The 9,967-nt window shown below is 50.3% G+C and overlaps 1 protein-coding gene across 5 annotated transcripts in view; it reads right to left on the reverse strand.

Moving 5' to 3' along the window:
- The window catches only part of LOC140429519 (protein prune homolog 2-like), a 725,367-nt gene that overhangs the window by 197,986 nt on the left and 517,414 nt on the right, over positions 1–9,967 (reverse strand). The gene's annotated exons all lie outside the window — the stretch shown is intronic.

A 9,967-nucleotide genomic window follows, 5' to 3' on the forward strand; every position in this document is an offset into this window, starting at 1 on the left:
ATATGGGGGAGGGGGGATATGGGGGATATGGGGGAGGGGGGATATGGGGGATATGGGGGAGGGGGGATATGGGGGATATGGGGGAGGGGGGATATGGGGAAGGGGGGATATGGGGGAGGGGGGATATGGGGGAGGGGGGATATGGGGGAGGGGGGCATATGGGGGAGGGGGGGATATGGGGAGCCTCACCCTGCCTGCTCTGACGAGGTCGTTCACCTTCTTGTGGCACTGGGTGCCTGTCCGTGGTGTCAGGGCCACAGCGGTGACGGCCTCTGCCACTTCCCTCCACAGACGCCGGCTGTGGCATGGGGCAACTCTGCGGCCGTGCCCGGGATACAGGGCGTCCCTCCTCTGCTCCAACGCGTCCAGGAGCGCCTCCACATCGTGTGACTTGAACCTCGGGGCTGAGCGACGGCCAGCCATCCAGTCGGGTGTTGCAGTCGGGTGTTCTGGTCGGGTGGGGGGGAGCTGCGCGGCCTTATGAGCCGTCACGCCGTGCAGCGCGTATGACGCTGCACAGCGTGAACCACTGCGCAAGCGCGGATCCCGTTACGTCGCTGCTAGCCCATTTCGGGCCGGAGACTATCGTCCCATTTTTATGACTTGACGCAAGTGGGATTTGCGCCTATTTTTTGCGCCGATCGACGGACTTTCCGCCGATAACGGAGAATTTCGCCCCAGATGTCCAATAACACGGCTCCGGCTAGATTTTCCCTTTTCAAATTGGGCCAAAACAGAGGCAGGGTGGCAGGAAAAAATGGCAGCCAGAAGTCCTGCCTCTGTTTCCAGTTTCGGCTATTTTACATATTGTGCGAAATGGCACAGATGACAAACCAGACCTGTGCTTATCAAGACTTCAATTAAGTTAATTAAAGTTTCAATCAAAGACCCCAAGTTAGACACCAGAAATATCTGGGAGCCAGCTAAGAATCAAGAGACCTCAGCAATCATGCCAAGTGAGTGAAGGCATGAACAGTAATGGAGGCAAGTCAGCAAGTAAGGTAAGGGCGCGATTTTCGTACCATGTTGCACCTGGCACGGATCACCAGGAATAGTGGGAGAGGCCAAAAATGGGTTTCACACTGGGCGCCGAGCCCAGCACGATGCACCCAACAGTGCTTGATGATTTCTGGATCACGCAAACGCTGAACGGGATCCTGCACCGGCGGGGGGAGCCTCAAATGGGGGTCTGGCCCACGATCGGTGCCCACTGATCGTCGGGCCGTCCTCTCTGAAGGAGAACCTCCTTTCTTCCGCATTGACAACGTCTGACATCTTCTTGCGGGGCGGACTCGGAGAGGACGGCAACCGCGCATGCTACAAGGCCTGGTCCGTGTAAATGACGCAACCCCGCTCCTAGCCCATTATCGGGCCCTGAATCGGTCGGGATAGGGGCCGTTTGGCGCCGTCGTCAACCTCGACGGCGTGGGCACTTCGGCGCGGGAGTGGAGAATCGCGCCCTAGGTGTGGGTAAATACAGATCTGGATCGCGCCCAAACACCATCAGAAATCACCCCGCACCAAATGACACTTCGGTCTTCCGGCCTGGTTACACTCATGCTCAAGCGTAACCAGGCCAGTGAATAGCGGGAGAGGCCAAAAATGGGAACCGCTCCAGGTGCCAACAGTTTGCGATGCAACCGGCCCGCTCCCCTAGGCAAAATCGGGATCTCGCCTTAACGTGGCAAGAAACCAAGTATCATCACTTAAGCCCCATTTCCATACAACTAGCTGGAATTACCCCATACCCAATGGCACCCGGTCATTCAGCAGCCTCCCCAGCAACTGGTCACGCTCGCACCGATTAGTACTCCTTTTGAAAAACGTGAACCTGGCAGAAGGGCTTGTGTGGGGATCCAAGGAGGTGAATAGCCATCTTTACTCACAGGCAAAGAGCCCAGGGGCACTGGGCTTGCTGCCCCAGTGTTCAACGGGAGATTAGGACACTCGGCTGGGAGTGGGGGGCAACTGGGCTTACCTCCCTTAGAAATTTTCGGGAGAATCGCGGCCTTTGTCATTTTTGGGGGTAATTGCTCGAATAGTTTTCAAAACTTTATTTGAATTGTTTAAACTAATTGAGAGATCTCACTGAATGTACTGAAAAGTTGCAGAAGCTTAGAAAGGAGGATTAGGAGGCAGGTTGGGGGAGGTCTCTACACCTCAAAGGCTGGGAACTCAACTGGTATTGTCTGGGCACCAGGACATTGAGCCAGGCTGCTCAGACATCAACCGGGCAGCAGGAAGGTACACCTGGAAATTTGACCTGCATCATCACACAGTCAACCGAGTCAATATAGCGGAGGCATACACAGTGAGGAAAGACTCGCAGTATCATAGAATCATATCATAGAATTTACAGTGCAGAAGGAGGCCATTCTGCCCATTGTGTCTGCACCAGCTCTTGGAAAGAGCACCCTATTTAAGCCCACACCTCCACCCAATCCCCGTAACCCTCCAACCCCATCTAACCAAAGGGCAATTTAGCATGGTCTATCCACCTAAACTGCACATCTTTAGATTGTGGGAGGAAACTGGAGCACCCGGAGGAAACCCACGCAGACACAGGGAGGACGTGCAGACTCCGCACAGACAGTGACCCAAGCAAGAATCAAACTTGGGACCCTGGTGCTGTGAAGCCATAGTGCTAACCACCATGCTACCGTGGTGTCCATCAGGAGGGCACAGCCGTGGAACCAGGGTCACAGAAGAGAACGAGAGACTATAGCCAAAGTGCAGGAACTGCCGGAACAGGTGAAGCTACCTGAACATGTTACTGAAGGAAACTGCAATACTTCAGGGAGATGGTCACAGACATCAATGCATTCCCTCATAAGAGAGGAACTTACACCTCATTCCATTCGTAGCCGGACTCTGCCAGTAGCAGTCAAGGTAATAAGACTTTGAATGTTTTTACCGTTGGATTATTCAAGGGCTTGGCCGTGGACCTCTCCAGCAGTTCATAGACAGCTGCATCATAATGGTCACTCTTTGCCAAGGGTAGAAATTGCAACAAATTCACAATCGTAAGGACCCCACAGACTCAGTGGGCACTTGATTTGCCACAATTACCAAGTTCCTACAAGACTGACCGGAAAGATTAATCAGCAGGAAAACCTACCACTCCATGAGTGTACAGCTGATATGCGGCAAGAATAACTTCCTGCATGTGTCTGCACACTCCTTTGGAAGCTGCCATGATGCATATATTTTCCCATTGTCAAGCCTCCTGCTACTCTTCCATCCCAACCACACACGCACTACCGCCCCCGCCCCCCCCCACCCCCTTCCCCAAGAAGAGGTCTGAGGATGAATCATAAGGGTGCCCTGAGGTGATGGTTCCTCACACCTGCATGTGCACAATAAACAGATCCCTAAAAGTGTGACAAAGACAGATATCTGCTGACAAGAACCCTCGTCGAGCAGTCCATCAGCCTGCTCAAAAAACACCTACGTTGCCTTGCCCATCCGCGTGACACTTTGCAATTCACACCTGCCAGATTTCCCACATGGCTATGGTTGTAGTCTGCTACATGCTTCACAACATGACTGAGCAAAGGTAAATTACCCTTGATGAGTAAGGTGGGATGTCATCAGAGGAAGAGGATGAGCAGGACAAGCAGGACAAGATGAGGCAGGGGATGAGGAACAGATGCCTTCTGGTTTGGACTCTTAGTTTAAGTCATGGGAGGGGGAGGGCCTGGAAAGGTTTGGAAGCCTGTTATTGGAGGGGAGGTATGCCAGCATTAAGGAGTTGATGGAGAAATTCCAGCTGCCTGGTTCCAGCCTTTTCAGGTAGTTTCAGATTTTCAATTTTTCGCACAAGGCTTTTCCCTGGGTGCCACCTTCTTCCCTGTTGTAGAGGATTTTTTTCTCTGGCCGAGTCAGATTGGGCAGATATGGCCATATCCTGTCAGTGGAGTCAGCTCTGTTGAGTGAGGCAGGAATGAAATGGGAGGGTGAATTGGGTCCCATTCAGGATGGTGAGGTCCTTCACAGAGTCAACTCCATGGGCGCGATTCTCCGACCCCCCACCGGGTCGGAGAATCGCCGGGGTCCGGCGTGAATCCCCGCCCCGCCGTGTCGCGAATTCTCTGCCACCGGTGATTCGGCGGGGGCGGGAATCGCGCCCTGCCGGTCGGCGGGAATCCCCCGGCGATTCTCCAGTCCGCGATGGGCCAATGTCCTGCCGCTGTCAACCCACACCAGCCGGCGTGGATTGAACCACCTTTGGGACGGCGGGACACGGCGGAGCGCGCAAGCTCCGGGGTCCTGGGGGGGGCGCAGGGCGATCTGGCCCCGGGGGGTGCCCCCACGGTGGCCTGGCCGGCGATCGGGGCCCACCGATCCGCGGGCCGGCCTGTGCCGTGGGGGCACTCTTTTCCTTCCGCCTTCGCCATGGTCTCCACTATGGCGGAGGCGGAAGAGACCTCCTTCACTGCGCATGCGCGGGGATGCCGTGAGCGGCCGCTGATGCTCCCGCGCATGTGCTACCCGGCAAAGTCATTTCCGCGCCAGCTGGCGGGGCACCAAAGGCCTTTCCCGCCAGCTGGCAGGGCGGAAATCAGTCCGGCGCGGGCCTAGCCCCTCAAGGTAAGGGCCCGGCCCCTCAAGATGTGGAGAATTCCGCACCTTTGGGGCGGCGCGATGCCGGACTTATTCGCGCCGTTTTTGGCGCCGGTCGGCGGACATTGCGCCGATTACGGAGAATTCCGCCCCATGGCCTTGTTTGCTGAGCTAAGTTTGATTCAATTCAAGGTGGTACATAGGGGCAGTTGACTAAAGCTTGGATGGGCAAATTCTTCACTAAGGTGGAGGATATGTGTGAGCACTGCTAACCACACACATATGCTCTAGTCTTGTCCCAAGTTGGTCAGCTTCTTTGTGTCAGAGATACACAATGTAGATTTGGATCCATGTCCGCTGGTGGCCATATTTTGGGTGTCAGACTCACCGGAGCTTCAGTCAGTGGTGAAGGCACCTCATTGACAGCCCAGAGACGAGTTCTGCTTGGTTGGAGGTCTCCTACTCCGCCTAATGTCTCAGTCTGGTTGGGTGATGTCACATCTCTTCTATATTTGGAGAAGGTCAAGTACACCATCAGGGGGTCAGTGGAGGGGTTCTACTGAAGATGGCAGCCATTGATTTCCTTTTTTGAAGGAGCTAGTCACTGTCAGCTGTTAGGGGGTTTAGTTTAGTTATTTGGGTCAAAGTTAATATGTGTTTTTTGCTTTTTTTTATTGTGCAATTTTGATTAATTGTTTTGGATGGTTTTGTTTAATATGAATTTTTTTTAATAAACATATATTGAAAAAAAATGTTTGTTGATTGGGGGCGGCATGTGGCACAGTGGTTAGCACTGGGACTGCGGCGCTGAGGACCTGGGTTCGAAACTCGGCACTGGGTCACTGTCCGTGTGGAGTTTGCACATTCTCCCCATGTCTGCATGAGCTTCACCCCCACAACCCAAAGAGGTTCAGGTTAGGTGGATTGGCCATGCTAAATTGCCCCTTAATTGGAAAAAAATAATTGGGTACTCAAAATTTATTTAAAAAAAATTAAAAATACTATGGGCTCGATTTTTATGGAGTCTCAGCGACTTTCCAGGACCTTTAAACATAGTAGATGGGACCTGTAACCAGAAGTCTCACCTCCCCGTTTCAGGCATGTCCTTTACGCAATGGGGAGTGGTAACTTCATAGTTTGATTGACAGCTCATCTTGAATATTAAAGCTGTCTTTGATGTTATGTGTTATTATAATGGATTAAGTAATTGTAGGGATTAAATGCATGATTAGACTGTGGTGATACACCACTGTACCTCCCTACCATTGTACATAGTATATAATAGTTGTGCGTAACGTGGCCCTGTAATACTGTGTATTGTACTGTAACTCTGCAGAGGTTCGGTCACTGGTAGGTAACCCGACCTGGCCACGGAGAGCTCCGCCTTAGCCACTCCCCCGGGAGTCAGTATAAGAACCTCTTCTGGGACAGCCCCCATTCTTTCTGGGGTCGTCTGTGTCGGGTAAGCCTCCCATGTAGTATATTAAAGCCTGAGTTAAAGTCTCACATGTCTTTGTGGTTCTTGACACTTAGCGCATCAATTTAATATACCACAGTTATAATGGAGGCTGCTCTGAAACCTGACAAGCTCTCGCTCGACCCCCACGCTCCACGCGCGGATCACCTTTTCAACTGCTGGCTCCGGTGTTTCGAGGCCTACCTGGAAGCAACCTCCACCCCACTCCCTCTCTGCTCCCGTCGATCCTTCGGCCTGTTACTACTCCGTGCCAGCCGCTGTCATCCCGCAGTTTCGCCTCGAGCCAGCCGAAGCGGTGGGGGAAGTCATGCCGCCTTGCGAACCAGCACCACCGACCGCACGGATACCGCCGGACACTACCTCAGCGCCGCAGCTCCGACGTTCAAAGAGATCGACCAAACCCATCGTTCGTCTCGACCTTTGACGACACGGAACCTCCTGATGGACTCTGTTCACTGCTCCGAATTTTCACCCCGGACTTCCTTCTAAACAAGGGGTGAATGTGGTGATACACCACTGTACCTCCCTACCATTGTACATAGTATATAATAGTTGTGCGTAACGTGGCCCTGTAATACTGTGTATTGTACTGTAACTCTGCAGAGGTTCGGTCACTGGTAGGTAACCCGACCTGGCCACGGAGAGCTCCGCCTTAGCCACTCCCCCGGGAGTCAGTATAAGAACCTCTTCTGGGACAGCCCCCATTCTTTCTGGGGTCGTCTGTGTCGGGTAAGCCTCCCATGTAGTATATTAAAGCCTGAGTTAAAGTCTCACATGTCTTTGTGGTTCTTTTTTTATACAGTGAAGTCTGTAATAAATCCTTATTTCATCTCAGCATGGATCCTGACATCTGCCATGGTGGAAGCTGGGTTAGTTGGTATGGAGGGTGTAAGAGTAAGGGGTGGTGTGTGAGGAGAGCATGGCTTGCAATGAGTTGGTACTAAGTTGGCATATGGCTATAATGAGCAATGGGGTGGGTGTAGTAGCATTAATTGGCATTGAGTGGGCATGAGAAGTGTGTGAGAGTGAGCAAATGTGAGGGATGAGGGCGAGACGGCCGTATATTGTACAAATCAGCTGGGATGAAGTCTCAGAGAACCGAGGTGGGCCCTTTAACCAGCTCACCTTTGCAGTCAGCCACCTATGGCTGCCTCTGAACTGTTTCCAAGATCTTTGGGCCCACCTCCAGCAGGGCTCCCTTTAAATGAAAATCATGGGCAGGAGTTTCCATTCCCCCAGCCACGTGTTTTTCGGTGGCATGCCATTGCTGCTAAAGAACAAAGAACAATACAGCACAGGAACTGGCCCTTCAGCCCTGCAAGCCTGGACCAGTCATGATACCACCCTTGGCCATGCCGGCGGCGGGATTCTTTCTTTCCGCCGCTTGTCAATGAGATTTTGCATTGAAGCCACCCACACCCTCTGGAAATCCACGGTCGGGAGTGCGCTGCCAGCGGCAAAAGAGGATCCCATGGCTGGCTAATTCCCACTAATGTCTTTTTAAAAATAAATTTAGAATGCCCAATTAATTTTTTCCAATTAAGGGGCAATTTAGCGTGGCCAATCCACCTACCCTGCACAATTTTGGTTGTGGGGGTGAAACCCATGCAAACACGGGGATAATGTGCAATCTCCACTGCCCCAGAGCCGGGATCGAACCTGGGACCTCGGCGCCATGAGGCAGCAGGGCTAACCCACTGCGCCACCGTGCTGCCCCCACCCATGTCTTTTGAAGCACTTTTTCCTGAGGGAGGTGTGCCAAGCCGAAGAATTTCCCAACTCGCATTACCCATCTCTAACATGAAAATCCAGCCTTATGTATCTTGTGGATGGCATCCACATCAGCATTTACAGAATTTGGCATTCCTACCTTTCTTGTGCAACATGATTCAGAAAAATATACAGCAGCATTCCCTATGACTAATACTTTGGCCCAGAACCTCCGATGTCTGCATGGTCATACCCTGGAAACACCCCCAAGGTGAGTTGGGGGACCCCTCAGAAATTCTGACACTGACTATGTCTAAATTTCCAGGAAAATTTGGAATACTGATGGGCAATTGCCCTGCATCTGGAACCTCTGGAAACAGCACCCAACTCTGAGTTAGAGTTGGATACTTTGGATGGTTCTGACTCACATAGCTGAATAGATACCCAGAAAAAGCTAGAAGGATTAAATACAGTTCTAACTCCAGGGTAACTGTACTAATGACCACCTGATGACCCCAACCTCCTGATTGCCCCCCAACTTCCAACCACCCCCCTGACTCCACCCAACCCACCCTACTCCCTCAACCTACCTTCCACTCTGTTCCGTCGCCCATCCACCTACCATCCAACCTCCTCACTCACCCACCTCCCATCTCCCCCTGACCCACTTACCTTACATGCTTCCCTTCTCTCAAAGCTTCTCAAAGTGGTTTTGGGATATTTAAATGCTCTACTTATCAGAATGTGGTAGCTAGTGCCTTAAAAAGGGGGCGTGACTTCGAAAAAGATTCTCTGCACTGCTCCCTGTAAGGATTCCTGCACTGCCTGGAGGCGTTTCCATCTGAGGCAGATAAGCAGGTAACTACTTGTGTTAACTGGGTTAGAAATAGGAATTCCGACCCGGATTGGAAGTTCTGGGCTCTTGTCCCTCTTTAGAACGGTGAGGGAAAGGCTGGGAGCCTCATAAATGTAGATGACAAAACAATCATTAACCAAGTGAGAAGATGTTTTTTAAAAAGCAGCTGATAAATAGTCTCTCTTTAAACTACCTGGTGCTCTATTGAAATACATTTCTGCCTTATTGATACTGAGCATAAGTGGTGTCCTCATGGTAACAGAGGATATTAGCAAGTCATTATTGCTTTATTTAAATATGTCCAGCTATTTCCGGTCAGCCACTTCTACCATCCACCAAAACTACAGTAGAAGATTGGGTAATTTCTAAAACTGGGCAGGAATCATGCTAATGGAGCCTAACTCTTTACAAAAATATAGCAATATTCATTCAAAATATGGGCTTAGCAGTCTCTGATAAACTTACAAAACTGTTCAATTTTCAAATGGTCAATTCAATCTATTTCATCTTCTTTAAAATTATCTGTAACAATTTATTGCAGGAAGATAAACAATGAGCCAATAGGTCTCAAATTATATAAATCACTTTGCAAATTTGTGTAAGTAGTGAAAAAAATAGATCAAGTCAATTAATTTGTCCGAAAGGATCAATGCCACTCATCATCGATTCAAACCAAAACTTCAAACATTTGCAGTTCATAAAGCTTCCAGACAATACAGTGGAACTAAATGGTTGCATGCAATTAGGAACAGTTAATGCAGTTGCTAATTATACTTATTAAACAAAATTCACGGGTCAATTTTCATGTTTGCTATTTGGGTTAAACACACAAGGAAAGATCTGGCAGGAAAGAATGTGCGCTGGTAACAGAACTTCATTGTGCTTCATTGAAATGTGGAGCATGTGAATCTCTCCTTGCTGTGCTCTGCCCAGGCAATGCTTAATGTCCATATCATTTAACATGTCTACGACGAGAAAAAAATAATTTCTCAAGAAAAAAATCCATGTTGCTATATTCACTTCCTTATGCAGTAAGCAAATTATTGCGCGTGTATCTTTATTGCAGGGATTACTCAAGAATCGTACTATTGCATACATGTGACTAAACCTGTTTTTGTGAGTCGAGTACTGACAACACTCTATAGTAATGCAAGTAAAAATTGGATCTAGGGCTAGGCTTTATGATCTGGTGAGGTTTGGAAATTATGGTCAACTACATCACACTCTGTGGCCAAATAATGGAGTGGTCCAGCATTAGAAGCCTTTGATTGATGTCTGCCAGATCAGAGATCTGTCTGCCTAAGTGAGTGTGAAGAAGGTTTCCTTGTTCGGTAGTCCAGTGTGCTGTCCTTTGAGGCCAG

This window comes from Scyliorhinus torazame, chromosome 9 (genome assembly GCF_047496885.1).
Source record: "Scyliorhinus torazame isolate Kashiwa2021f chromosome 9, sScyTor2.1, whole genome shotgun sequence".
Classification (NCBI taxonomy): Eukaryota; Metazoa; Chordata; class Chondrichthyes; order Carcharhiniformes; family Scyliorhinidae; genus Scyliorhinus; species Scyliorhinus torazame.